This window comes from Cervus elaphus, chromosome 16 (genome assembly GCF_910594005.1).
Source record: "Cervus elaphus chromosome 16, mCerEla1.1, whole genome shotgun sequence".
In the NCBI taxonomy this organism is placed as follows: Eukaryota; Metazoa; Chordata; class Mammalia; order Artiodactyla; family Cervidae; genus Cervus; species Cervus elaphus.
The window spans coordinates 8,216,653-8,230,944 of record NC_057830.1 but is presented as its reverse complement, the minus strand read 5'-3'; the positions used below and the strand labels follow the sequence as shown (position 1 = coordinate 8,230,944).

Here is a 14,292-nt window from a genome sequence, read left to right as displayed (position 1 = left end):
TTCCACAAGAAACGCTTCCATGCACCATAGCCTGTTATAACTCTGTTAGGGCATTCATCGCCTGTGCGTGGTATAACTATATGTGTATATGTCTAGTTTCTTCTCCTATTCACTGGGCTTCCAGAGGACAGTAGTCACACCCGCTTTTCCTTGCCTAGCAGAGAACCTTGGGGATCGCAGAAGCTCAGTAAATGTTTATTGAATGAAAGAAACCATGGAGGAACAAGTGAACATTTGCCATGATGTGTTTTATAATGAAATTCTTCTTGTTTCACTCTTAGAACAAGAGGGAAACTAGATTGCCCAACACGTCCATTTCACAGATGAGGAGAAGGGGCCTAGGGAGGATAAATGACTTACCCAAGGCTACCTTGGCTGTGTTCCATGTAGATCGTCATCAAGATCAGACTGGAGCCACCAAACCATGTTAAACATTACAGCAGAAGATGTTAATGGAATTCATAACCACTCAGCCTCCTGTTTGGCAGAGGTAGCCCCTCTTGGCATCCCACCTCCTATGGTTGAATTCTTCTCCCTACAGAAGCACTGTTTCCCACGTGAGTGGGTAGAGTGACTACGTGTACATCCCCTCTGCACGGAGTCCTCAGCCCAAGCCTGGTTTTGGTGTTGCTTGTTTTCTATGCTCATTCCCAGGTTGCCAGTGGAGGATGTGGTTTGGAGGCTGAGGGTTATAGAGATTCACCTCAGGTAAAATCATTCTCACTTACTTGAAGGTCTGTTAGATGCAATACATTTTTTTTTCCTCTGAGATAAAACATCCAGTGAATGGAATATTGGCCAGGACCAGCGCTATCTGAGGAAGCTGAGTGACCATTTCTTTGAGAAGTCTAGTGTTCACTTCCCATAGGACCCCTTGACTCCTCTACTGCTCCCAACTTCCTCCTCCTCTTCTGGGGATTCATCTAACGTGTTAACTCCTTCCAAAAGTCCCACGTGACTCTGTATTTGCCAGAAGTCTCCCCCGAAGCAGTGAAGGAGCTCCAGTCCCACACAGTGGGCTAGTCACTCCATTAGATGCCCTTGTTTGGGGTCAGGGCTCCCTGACTTGCTGCCTGCAAGGCTTTATGCCATGCTCTTCCTCTCCATCTCTCCTCACTTCTTCAACAACCAAAGACAGAAAAGCTCAAAGACATCACTGGACGGTGAGTGAGGGGAAGGACAGAGGAGGGCTTCCCTGCCTGCTGGAATACGGTGAATCAACCAAACGTAGGTTGTCTGGTCAGCAGGGCAAAGTGGAAAGAGCTTTGGTGTAGGGTAAGTTTGAGTCCTGAAGCTGCAGACTTTACTGTGTGACTCTCAGTGAATCTCCTCTCTTTTATGGCTCTCAGGGTACCGGTTACCAAATAAGAGATCCCTGAGGATGTTAGCAACTTAAAAATGTTAAGTAAAAAATTCAAAAAATTAATTTAGAGGCCTCTAAGCCTCTGTACCTTCCTAGCCCCTTAAATAACCTGCCCTGGACTTTAGCCTCATGGCAAGTTTCTATATTAATTTTCAAGATTTACTTCTAAGACAGTTTCTATGACCTTACCTTCAGAGAGAAGGACGCCTCAACCGTGCTCATTATATTACATTTTTTATTTTTAGTACATTGTATACTGGCCTTTTTTAGTTCATTAGGTCATAAATACTTTGAGGGTAGGCCCCATACCTTTCCACATGCTTACTAACAGATCTGCCTGTAGCCAGCATCTGTTTATTGTTGGCACCTATGCCATATCACTAGTTAATTATTTTGAATATTGCTCCTGCATATCATGGTTTTCAGAATGGCTTCTGATCTGTGGCAGAATTTTTAAGTAAACCATAAGCTTTCTTGAAATGATTTCTTAGGTGATGAGAGCCTTTGCCTTTACTTACTTATCACTGACTTACTCATCCATTTCCTCAAAGGCACTGTGAGAGTTCCCTGTGGCCAAGAACTGTGCCTTGCATCTTGAAGCACTGAGAAGTCAATTAATGTTCCTGTGAAAAGACTGAATGATGAGTTGAATGATGGAAAAGGCATAAGACTGGCACAAGCAGTTTTGGAGTCCAGCCATCTTAACCATTTTCAAGGTGAATTATCTTGAGAAAATCATGTCTTTTCTCTGAAACTCAGAATCCTCATTAATGAGACCAAGTGCTGTCTTGCCTGCTAATTCTTCCTTCCTTCCTGTCTTTCTTTCTTGTGATTTTTTTGAACTGAATTTTCTTTTATTAGTTTATTTTAAAAAATTTTATTGGAGTTGATTTACTCCAGTGGTTGATTTACAATGTTGTATTAGTTTCAAGTGTAAAACAAAGTGAATCAGTTGTACATATACATATATCCACTCTTTTTCAGATTATTTTCCTGTATAGGCTATTGCAGAGTATTGGGTAGAGTTCCCTGTGCTATGCAATAGGTCTTTATCAGTTATCTGTTTTGTACATAGTTGTATGTGTCAATCCAAATCTTCCATTTTTCCCCTCCCCCTCTCCCTTACCTCCCAGTAACCATAAGTTTGTCTTCTACATCTGTGACTCTATTTCTTATAGATAAGTTCATTTGTAGTCTTTTATAAGAGTCTACATATAGGCTATATCATGTAATATTTGTCTTTCTCTGTCTGACCTGCTTCACTTAGTATAACTGTTAATACTTTCTGAAGATGACCTCTTAGCTGGTACCGAAGAAGAGGGGAGAGGGGAGGTGTCGAAAGACCAGCATTGACCAGTGCTAAGTTGGAAGGGCTGGAGTTGTGGAAGGGCTGGGGGGCTGGTTTTGGTCACGTTTACTGGTGTGTATGCAGGCAGCTGTGATGAATACAAGTGAGTCAAACCATCTCAAGACTTAATGCAAATTACAGAGGGACTGCACAGCTCTGAGTCAACGAAGATTGATTTTTTTTTTTTTTTGACTGATTTGTCACAACTGAGTTAGATACTAGCAAGGATGTTTCATTTGTCCCTTTTCCTTTTTCTCTTCTTGGTTTCTCTTAGATTTCTTTTGTGGACAAGGATGCATAGCAGTGGCTCATGCTGACAGTGACTCCCACTAGGCACTTTTTACGTAGTTTGTATAACGTACGGTACGGTGATCTTTACAGTGAGTACACTGAGTAGATATTAGCATTATTCCTGTTTTGCAGATGGAGGGAGGGGTGAGGAATAGAGAGCTTAAGTAAATTGTCCAAGACACAGGGGTAATGAATGGCAGCAGGAAGATCTAAATCCAAGCTGTGGACTCGATCCCCAACCTCCTGTGATTGGGGGTGCTTCCTTATGTATTTAATTTAACAGTTACCTAAAGGCAAAGCTGTCATTCTCGGACTCAGTTGGACCACCCTGAATGATTACAGAGTTTTCGCATGACAGTCTAATGAGGCAAGAAGAGCTTTGCTTGTATTTCTACAGGCCGCATGGCCACAGGAAGCAGTGAGGAGCCCACACCTTCGGTGCTAATGCAGGAACTGTGAAAGCTTCTGGCACGGATTTGGTTCCATTGTAATTAACCACTAACTAGTTAGTACTCCCGTACCCTTGCCTGGAAAATCCCATGGACAGAGGAGCCTGGTGGGCTGCAGTCCATGGGATCTCGAAGAGTCAGACATGACTGAGCGACTTCACTTTCACTTTTCACTTTTATGCATTGGAGAAGGAAATGACAACCCACTCCAGTGTTCTTGCCTGGAAAATCCCAGGGATGGGGTCGCACAGGGTCGGACACGACTGAAGTGACTTAGTAGTAGCAGTTAGGAAAAGGCTTGGCGTCTTAGACAAATTATTTAACTTCTTTGTTATCGGTCCCTCATTTGTAAGATGGGTACATTAACAACCAATACTTCTGAAAGTTATTCTCAAGTTTAAATAAAAGACACTTAATCAAATGTTTATGCTTGCCTCAGTCTTAAGTAATCTCAAAATGATGGCTATGCGCTATTCCAGGCCTTTATTTTCTCATTTTTTTAAATGATGGAAAAGTTAACCTCAAGCCATGTTCCAGAAATATGCTCAGTAAAATAAAAAGGGTTAAGGAAAAAAATGTGTAAGCATATAAAGAATACACAGCACCTTTTGTTATAGGCCTTGGGATTCCAGGCTGACCAAACTCAGGTTACTTGTTAGTCTGTTTACTCAAATATCTTTCATTGATTCCCCCTCCATCTTGCTGTGCGCCTGCAGTCAATGGCAGGCTTTACGGGTCCTGTTCTTCCCTTGTTTTCCCAGTCATCATGCATTCTATGTCTTCGGGTGATGCTGGAAAATTCTCACTATTCAGAGTCAGATGGATGGTATTGCTTGCCTCAGAGCTGGAGGCTTTCCCAGCAGGGCCTCGAGGTTGACGTACAGCTATCACAGAGGTACGGGAGCCACTTTCCTCCCTGGGGAGTTCCCCTGGGCTGGCCTTGGTCCTGAGAAGCAGTCTCATCAGTACTCCTTTCCTAGCCCACAAAGGAGCTGCAGTTTTCCAGGCACCAATTATTGACAAGACTGCCTTTTCTCCATTGTACATTCTTGCCTCCTTTGCACAGATTAATTGAACAAAGGTGCATGGGTTTACCTCTGGATTTTGTATCCTGTTCCATTGACCTGTATTTCCACTTGTGTGCCAGTGCCAGTAGGATCCTGTCTTGATTACTGTAGCTTTGTAGGATCCTTTGAAGTCAAGCAGCCTGATTCATCCAGCTCTGTTTTTCTTTCTCAGAATACCTTTGACTATTCAGAGTCTGTTGTATTTTTATACAAATTAAAAAAAAATTTTGTTGTTGCAGTTCTGTGAGAAATGCCATTGGTAACTTATTAGGGACTGCATTGAAACTGAGTGATTTCCCAGGTGATGCAGTGGTGAAGAATCCGCCTGCCAATGCAGGAGACTTGGGAGGCACAGGATACGTGGGTTTGATCCCTGGGTCTAGAAGATCCCTTGGAGTAGGAAATGGCAGCCCTCTCCAGTGTTCTTGCCTGGAAAAATTCCATTGAGTCCCTGGGGTCACAAAGAGCTGAACATGACTGAGCACATTGAGCACATTGAATACATTGAGCACATACACATTGAATCTGTAGATTACTTTGAGTAGTATAGTCATTTTGACCATATTGATCCTTCCAGCCCGAGAGCATGGCATATCTTTCCATCTGTCTCTGTCATCTTCAGTGCTTTTCATCAACATCTTATAGTTTTCAGAACACAGGTCTTTTGCCTCCTTCAGTAGGTTTGTTCCTAGGTATTTCATTCTTTTTGATGCAATGATAAATGGGATTATTACCTTAATTTCTCTTTCTGATCTTGTGTTGTTAGTGTATAGAAATGCAAGAAATTTTTGTATATTAATTTTGTATCATGAAACTTCACAAATTCATTAAGAAGCTCTAGTAGCTTTTGGTAGCATCTTTAAGAATTTCTACATATAGTATCGTGTTATCTGCAAACAGTGACAGTTTTACTTCTTTTCCAATTTGGATTCCTTTTATTTCTTTTTCTTCTCTGAATGCCATGGCTAGACTTCCAAAACTATGTTGAATAAAAGTGGTGAGAGTAGACATCCTTGTCTTGCTCCTGATCTTAGAGGAAATGCTTTCAGCTTCTCACCATTGAGCTTGTTAGCTGTCGGTTTGTCACGTATGGTCTATATTACATTGAGGTAGGTTCCCTCTATGCCCACTTTCTAAAAAGTTTTTATCATAAATGGGTGTTGAATTTTGTCAAAAACTTTTTCAGCATCTATGGAGATGATCATATGGTTTTTATTCTTCACTTTGTTAATATGGTGCATCACAATGTTTAATTTGCAGATATTTAAAAGAATATTTGCATCCCTGTGATAAATCCCACTTGATTGTGGTGTACAGTTATTTTAAATGTATTGTTGGATTCAGTTTGCTAACATTTTGTTGAGGATTTTTGCACCCATGTTAATCAGAAGTATTGACCTGTAATTTCTTATAAATACAAGAAACAAAAAAGCTGTAAAAATCACAAACTCTTGGAGGCTAAACAACCAATGGACCATTGGAAAAATCAAAGAGGAAATTTAAAAAATCCTAGAGACAAATGGAAATGAAAGTACAATGATCCAAAACCTATGGGATGCAGTAAAAGCAGTGCTAAGATGGAATGTATTAGTGATCAATGCAAAGAAATAGAAGAAAATAATAGAATGGGAAAGACTAGAGATCTCTTCAAGAAAATTAGATACCAAGGGAACATTTCATGCAAAGATGGGCACAATAAAGGACAGAAATGGTATGAACCTAACAGAAGCAGAAGATATTAAGAAGAGGAGGCAAGAATACACAGAAGAACTATACAAAAAAGATCTTCATGACCAGATAACCACGATGGTGTGATCATTCATCTAGAGCCAGACATCCTAGAATTCGAAGTCAAGTGGGCCTCAGGAAGCATCGCTATGAATGAAGCTAGTGGAGATGATGGAATTCCAGTTGAGCTATTTCAAATCCTAAAAGATGATGCTGTGAAAGTGCTGCACTCAATATGCCAGCAAATTTGGAAAACTCAGCAGTGGCCACAGGACTGGAAAAGGTCAGATTTCATTCCAATCCCAAAGAAAGGCAATGCGAAAGAATGCTCAAACTACCACACAATTGCACTCATCTCACATGCTAGTAAAGTAATGCTCAAAATTCTCCAAGCCAGGCTTCAACAGTATGTGAACTGTGAAATTCCAGATGCTCAAGCTGGATTTAGAAAAGGCAGAGGAACCAGAGATCAAATTGCCAACATCTGTTGGATCATCGAAAAAGCGAGAGCGTTGGAGAAAGACATCTATTTTTGCTTTAATGACTATGCCAAAACCTTTGACTGTGTGGATCACAACAAACTGTGGAAAATTCTTCAAGAGATGGGAATGCCAGACCACGTGACCTGCCTTCTGAGAAATCTGTATTCAGGTCAAGAAGCAACAGTTAGAACTGGACATGGAACAACACACTGGTTTCAAATTGGAAAAGGAGCACATCAAGGCTATATATTGTCACCCTGCTTATTTAACTTATATGCAGAGTATATCATGTGAAATACTAGGCTGGAGGAAGCAGAAGCTGGAATCAAGATTGCTGGGAGAAATATCAATAACCTCAGATATGCATATGACACCACCCTTATGGCAGAAAGGGAAGAAGAACTAAAGAGCCTCTTGATGAAAGTGAAAGAGGAGAGTGAAAAAGTTGGCTTAAAACACAACATTCAGTGCTCGCTTCGGCAGCACATATACTAAAATTGGAACGATACAGAGAAGATTAGCATGGCCCCTGCTCAAGGATGACACGCAAATTCGTGAAGCGTTCCATATTTTTTTTAAAAAAAGAGAAGAAAAAAAAAAAAAGAAAAAAAAAAGAGAGAAAAAAAAACACAACATTCAGAAAACTAAGATCATGGCATCTGGTCCCATCAGTTCATGGCAAATAGATGGGGAAACAATGGAAACAGTGAGAGAGTTTATTTTGGGGGGTTCCAGAATCACTGCAGATGGTGACTGCAGCCATGAAATTAAAAGACGCTTGCTCCTTGGAAGAAAAGTTGTAACCAACCTAGAGAGCATATTAAAAAGCAGAGACATTACTTTGCCAACAAAGGTCCGTCTAGTCAAAGCTATGGTTTCTCCAGTAGTCATGTATAGATGTGAGAGTTGGACTATAAAGAAATCTGAGTGCTGTAGAATTGATGCTTTTGAACAGTAGTGTTGGAGAAGACTCTTGAGAGTCCCTGGAACTGCAAGGAGATCCACCCAGTCCATCCTAAAGGAAATCAGTCCTGAATATTCATTGGAAAGACTAATGCTGAGTCTGAAACTCCAACACTTGGGCCACCTAATGTGAAGAACTGACTCATTGGAAAAGACCCTGATGCCAGGAAAGATTGCAGGCAGGAGGAGAAGGGGACAACAGAGGAAGAGATGGTTGGACGGCATCACCGACTCGATGGACATGAGTTTGAGCAAGCTCTGGGAGTTGGTGATGGACAGGGAAGCCTGGTGTGCTACAGTCCATGGGGTCACAAAGAGTCAGACACAACTGAGAGACTAAACTGAATTGACTGAAGATGGAACTTTATAGCTATACAATCTTACCTCAGAAAAAAAGGAAAGTGTCAGATAAACAACCTAATCTTACAAGAAAGCAACCAGAGAGGGAAGAACAAACAAAGCTGAAAGCTAGTAGAAGGAAAGAATTCGTAGAGATCCAAGCAGAAATAAATGAAATAGAAATGAATAAAAAGATAGAAAAGATCAATGAAACTAAAATCTGTTTCTTTGAAAAGATAAACAAAATTGATAAACCTTTAGCCAGATTCACCAAGAAAAAAATGGAGAGGGCTCAAATCAATAAAATCAGAATTGAAAAAGGGGGAGTTACAACTGATACCACAGAAATACAAAGAATCATAAGAAATTGTTACAAGCAATTCTATGCGGATAAAATGGACAACCTAGAAGAAACCAGTTAGTTCTTAGAAAGGTACAGTCTTCTAAGACTGAATAAAGAAGAAATAGAAAATAGCAACAGACCAATCACTTAAGTAATGAAATTGAAACTGTTATTAATAAACTAAAAGTCCAGGACCTGATGGCTTCACAGGTGAATCCTATCAAACATTTAGAGAGGAGTTAACAGCTATCTTTCTGAAACTATTCCAAAAATTGCAGAGGAATGAACACTCCCAGTCTTATTCCATGAGGCCACCATCACCTGATACCAAAGCCAAAGATATCAAAAATACCTTCTGGTTTTATCTCCTTTAATGTGACTTTTAGGTGTTCGCTGGAAGATAGGCAGGAAAAGGGAAGTCGGAGGGAGCTGCAACCTCCGCCATTAGCCTCACAGTTTTGAAGTGGCCTCTTGATAGGGAAGCTCTGCAGTGTTGAGTGATTTAGCCCAGGCGGAAGAGTGAAGCAAGACTTAAAACCCTGCATCCTTATCATTCCACAGTCAGCCTGACTCTCATAAATGTCAAGCTTATCTGAGTAGCTGCTCGTCTATAAGTCAGGATTCATCCACAGCACACTTTGTCAAGTTGAAAAGAGCTAAGAGATCATCCTGCTCAAATCAGAGATAAGGAAAGGAGGCCCAGACTGTTGCCTTCTCTGCCCACACACTGTGAATCGTGTTGAGCTGAGGCTAAACTCCAGGTTTGCTCATTCTACACTGTTTCTCATAGAGGTAGCAACTTGTTGAGATTTCTGTAAGACCCACAAACATCAAAGAAGTTTATAGGTTAAAACGTTCTTCACATAGATCGAGAGTTTTCTCCTTAGAAAAGACTCAGAAAGGTGCTTGGGAGGGGCAAGCAGACACATGATATACAAGCTCTGTCTCTCTCTCTCTCTCCTGTTCCCCTCTGGTTTTCATTTGGCTCAGTGATCTCATTCAAGGGGGTTTTGGTGTGTGGGGACCAGAGTCTCCCCGTAGTGAGATGTCAAGCAAGTCTTTCCAACACGGTCTCAAAGAGTGGCCTCTGTAGGGGAAGTTCAGAGGCTTTCTGAAGGCTTTGGAACACCTTCCCAGGCTAGGATTGACTTGGCTTGCAGATGAGTGGTGTGCAGGAGTGTTCTTCTGAGAGTATAGATACATGACTCATAGCTTGAGGCAGATGATAGACGATTTCCTCTATGAAAATACTTTATAAGGAAATTACGGTGAAGACTTGATAATCCCCATGGACAGGAGGGAGCAGGGGCTGGGATGAATCAGTGAGACAGCTGCGTTGTAGAAGACCAGCTGAGGGGTGCTCACCCTGAAGTCTATTCTGCCAGTGGCTCCTCTGAGCTAGTATGGTATTGCCAGTGTGGATTCTTCCGGGAGCCTGGTTTAGTGAGCAGAAATTTGTAGTGCATGGTTGTTTTCCAAAGAAGTAGAAGTGCTTTGGCTCTCTGGCAAGTTGCAGTCTTGTCTGCACACTTAATCAGTAGGTGATTTATATAAAATTACTGGTATTTGATGACATTTTACCTACAGAAATGGCACTTACATATCAGTTCAACTAATGAGCTCAGGCCTTGCTAAGATCTGCACCATGATGGGTTTGGAAAGAGCAGAGCCACTCACTTCTAGGACTGTGGGCTTGCACAGGAAGGAGACCTGTCATGGCCAGAGATGAAGGAGGCAGGTAGCTGGTTCCCAGATGTTCTGGGCCAGGTAAGAGCCCCTTGACTCCTGAATAAGCCAGGAGGTAAGAGAAACAATGTCCAACACAGCTGAAATTAAGTTTTGCCAGTTATTTGGGTTTTATATTTTGTCAGTTACCTTGGTGAGGACTTAGTGCAGAAAGGCATGGTTGAGAGAAATGAAGAGAAATAAAGAAATGTTTCTTGTGCTCCAGTACTATCTTGTACCTACTCCTGGGTTATATACATAAACCTATCAACTTATGACCAGCCACAGAAATGCTAGTTTTCTACTTTCTTCCCATGGAGAATAATCACAGATGATGTAATAGACTTTTCCTGTTTTCAGGGAAGTCGCATGATAATTAGAGAGAGAACACCTACAGGTATGCCATCCTTTCCAATGCCTGAACATTCTGGTTTGAAGGATCTTCCTCTTTAGCTAGGAGGTATTTGTTGCTTAATTAACTATTTCCTTTAAGCACCAGTTCCCTTCTCCATAGGTGCTGATACCAGAGGATTAAGAGTTTATCTCCAAGATTTCTGAGCCCCTCTTTTTTGTCTCTCTAACCCAAGGAATCCAATAGGAACATCTGGCTTCCTTTGGGAAACTGAGAAGAATGCCCAGTGTCAAAATCATTCTCTCAGTCTTAAATGACCCAACAGAATTTAACCGTCGTATTTAACCAGAAAGGAAATCAGTCCTGAATATTCACTGGAAGGACTGATGCTGAAGCTGAAACTCCAATACTTTAGCCACCTGATGTGAAGAACTGACTCATTTGAAAAGACCCTGATGCTGGGAAAGATTGAAGGCAGGAGGAGAAGGGGACAACAGAGGATGAGATGGTTGGATGGCATCACTGACTCGATGGACTTGAGTTTGAATAAACTCCAGAAGCTGGTGATGGACAGAGAGGCCTGGCATGCTGTAGTCCATGGGGTCACAAAGAGTTGGACATGACTGAGTGACTGAACTGAATTGAACTTGAACAGTGGCTGGCACTCCATAGATATTTATTTTATGAAAGGTTGAATTTAATTATCTTTGAAGTGCAAAGTTAGAAATGGAAAGTCTGGCTCATAATTTTCCTTTGTAAATGTGGCCAATTTAATTTAATACAGTTATTGATTGCCTGTGTTTGTCTGAAACAGTAGAAGTAACAACTTGAATCTTCTGTTTCTGATTGTTGGATGTTGTGTGAGCAGAGTTGGCAGCCACTACGGTTTCTGAGGCTTAGAACTTGTACATGGAAGGTAACTGAGCGGCGACTTTGTCTGAGTTCTACTTTGGCTGATGGATGCCCTCTAGGGCCTCAATATCTTTATTTTACACATTTTATTTATCAGACTTGGACATATATCCCATCTTGGGACCATTCATGGGGGTTAAACGGTGATCCACTCAGCTCTGAAGTAGTTTATAGACTCACAGGGAAGACAGGTACAGAAATGGGTAATTGCAAAACAGTGTGATGTATGCTTAGGGTGAAAGGCCCCCTAAGAGACGATGATAGGGACACAGAAGAATAGAGAATCTAATTGTTCCACTGCTTGAATATCTCCAGTGTCAGGAAACTCATTATCTTAGAAGAAAGTAGAAAGAATGCACTGATGTCTGTGATTTACTCAACATTTTTAAAATGAGTGTCTGTTGTGTGCTGGGCTTCCCGGGTAGGGCTAGCGGTAAGGAACCTGCTCGCCAGTACAAGAGATGTAAGAGACATAGGTTCAATTCTTGGGTCGGGAAGGTCCCTGGAGGAGGGCATGGCAGCCGACATCAGTATTCTTGCCTGGAGAATCCTCTGGACAGGGGAGCCTGGTGGGCTACAGGCCATGGGGTCACAAAGAGTGGGACATGACTGAAGTGACTTAGCACACAAAACTACTATGTGCCAAGTACTGTGCCAAGTGCTGGAGAGGCAGTGAATAAGAGAGATGCAGTTCCCACTCTTACCGGGCTTTCAAAGTCAGGGGTCAGAGATCCATTAAACGTGTAAATATACAAATAAGCACAAACTTACAAGCAGTGGCGAAAGTGATGAAAGAAGAGTCAGGTAGCTGTAGACCCATTACGTGGTCTCAGTTCAGTGTTGAGAGGTGAGTGTCTTAACCTCTATCCTGCTGAGGAGTTAGCGGAGGATCCCAATTGTAAATTGCCTTGCCCCAAACCACACAACTGGTAAGTGTCAGAGCAGGGATTAGAACCCAGGACTGTCTGATGTCAAGTACATGCTTTCAACTCCAAGTCTTCACTGAGGAACCTCATGGTATATGGGCCACCTCACTTGGGGACAAATAATTGGAAACAGTCATTAAATCTTATTCTTTTTCTTCAGCATGCTGTTATATGCCTTTAACATGTGCCACCAATTAAGGGGTTAATTATGTACTTTTCTCGTGTTGATTTATAAACAGGATTTGTTTAAGTAAGAGCATGGAAAGTCTGATTCTTTCACTCAAATCCACCCACCTTCTGTCTAGGCTGATGCTGAGTGTAGACAGTCTCATTAAATACTCATTGGTTTAAATCACAGGCTTTGGAATTTTTATAACGTTGCATACAGACTCCACAATAATGGACTGAGATAACACAATGGCTCTGAGATTGGACTTTAAATCCTGCAGACCTGGGTTCAAATCCCAGCTCAGTTACTCGTGAGCTGTATGCTCCTGGGAAAGACCTCCCCGGGTCCCAGTGCCTTCATAAGCAGAGATAAGAACACCTGTGCTCAGGTCTGTCATTAGGAGTCCATGAGATGCACTGCTTAGACACATGTTAGGATATAGAACTGCTGAATAGTTGGCGATGATTGTTATGTTTGTATTTGCCCATTTATTGAAAAAGTATCATCTGAACGAACAAACAAAGCTAACTCCCAGCTTTCTACTTCACTTCTAAACCTAGATAAGGAGTTGGAGACTTACTGTCTTTTACTTTTTCACTGAATTCTTACCCCTGCCTTTAATAAGAAGAGGTCTGATTTGTTTCATTCTTCAGTTTATGCCAGTGGTTTTCTGTAGCGGGTGATCTTGCACCCAGGGGGCATTTGGAAATGACTAGAGACACATTTGGCGGTCACACCTGGCAGTGGGGGGGGGGAAGTGCTAGTGTAAACTAGTGGGTGGAAACCGGAGATGCTAGTAAATATCTTATAAGGTACAGGGCAGCCCCCCACTAATAGCAAAGGGTTACCCAACACAAATTATCCAACGCAAATATGTCAGTACTGGCGAGACTGAGAAATCCTGGCTTATGCTCTCCAGCACACACACACACACACGCCCCACCATATGCACGCTTACACACAGCCACGTCCCTGCCTGGGAGCTCCAGGATGATGTCATGCTGGGGAGACCCACACGAGCCTGTGGGGAGACTCAGTACATGTGGGGAACCTCACCATTTCCGTGCAGACCCCTCACCTCGCCGCCGCCGCCGCCTCATATCCTGCCCTGGTCCCCCGTGGGGCCGGAGGGAACCCTCGCAGCAGATGGGGCTTCGATTAGTCACATTCTCTGTGGCCAGATCTGATTACATCAACAGCAGCTCTGGCTCAGAGACCCAAAGTTGCCTGATGCTCTCCAGGCTGGCCTTTCACCTTCCAAGTCAGCCCAAGACAGGCTAGGAAATGAGTTCCGTTGCAACTCCATCTATTGAAAGGAAGAAAGCTGAGAAATAGAAGCAAGTCAAAAGGTATTGGTATCCTCTTTTGAAGGGCAGGATATTTCTGTCTGAGTATTTTTTTCTGTTTGTCATGACAGGGAAGTATTCAGGAGCTTTAAAAAAAGAAGTATATAAAAGATAGAAATCTTGAAGGTATTTGTATTTCATAGGAGAGAGTATGAATGGGTACTAGTTATGAGAATTTATAATATTCCAAGAGCTGTGTTTAACAAATGTCGTCTCCTGTATTTCTGAGACAGTGATGTGCAGATTAGCATCTCCACTCAAGAGCTGATAGAATAGATGGAAATCCAGGAGCTACCAAGAAGCAAAGCCTGGATTCCAACCTCACTTCCTTTCAGGCCTGGGTCTTAACCACTTAGTTAGATGCTGCTGTCTAATGAGAGAGCTTATCTCTGGCAGAAAACATGGCTAATCCAGGGGCTTCCCAGATGGCACCAGTGGTAAGGAACATGCCTACTAATGCAGGAGATGCATGAGACATGGGTTCGATCC

The 14,292-nt window shown here is 42.1% G+C and overlaps 1 long non-coding RNA gene and 1 other non-coding gene across 6 annotated transcripts in view; both read left to right on the top strand.

Moving 5' to 3' along the window:
- Positions 1-14,292, top strand: part of LOC122709998 — a 40,847-nt gene that overhangs the window by 2,737 nt on the left and 23,818 nt on the right. Inside the window, exons 2-4 of one of the 5 annotated variants that reach the window (XR_006345798.1) lie at positions 1,915-2,079; positions 2,986-3,091; positions 3,400-3,555. This is a non-coding gene — a long non-coding RNA (uncharacterized LOC122709998). Of the gene's footprint in view, positions 1-1,914; positions 2,080-2,985; positions 3,556-10,612; positions 10,885-14,292 lie in introns of those variants that run through there. The other 4 variants (XR_006345799.1, XR_006345800.1, XR_006345797.1 and 1 more) reach the window with 4 other exon arrangements.
- Positions 7,196-7,302, top strand: LOC122673138. Its single transcript, XR_006334615.1, has one exon. It is a non-coding gene; the product is annotated as a U6 spliceosomal RNA (small nuclear RNA).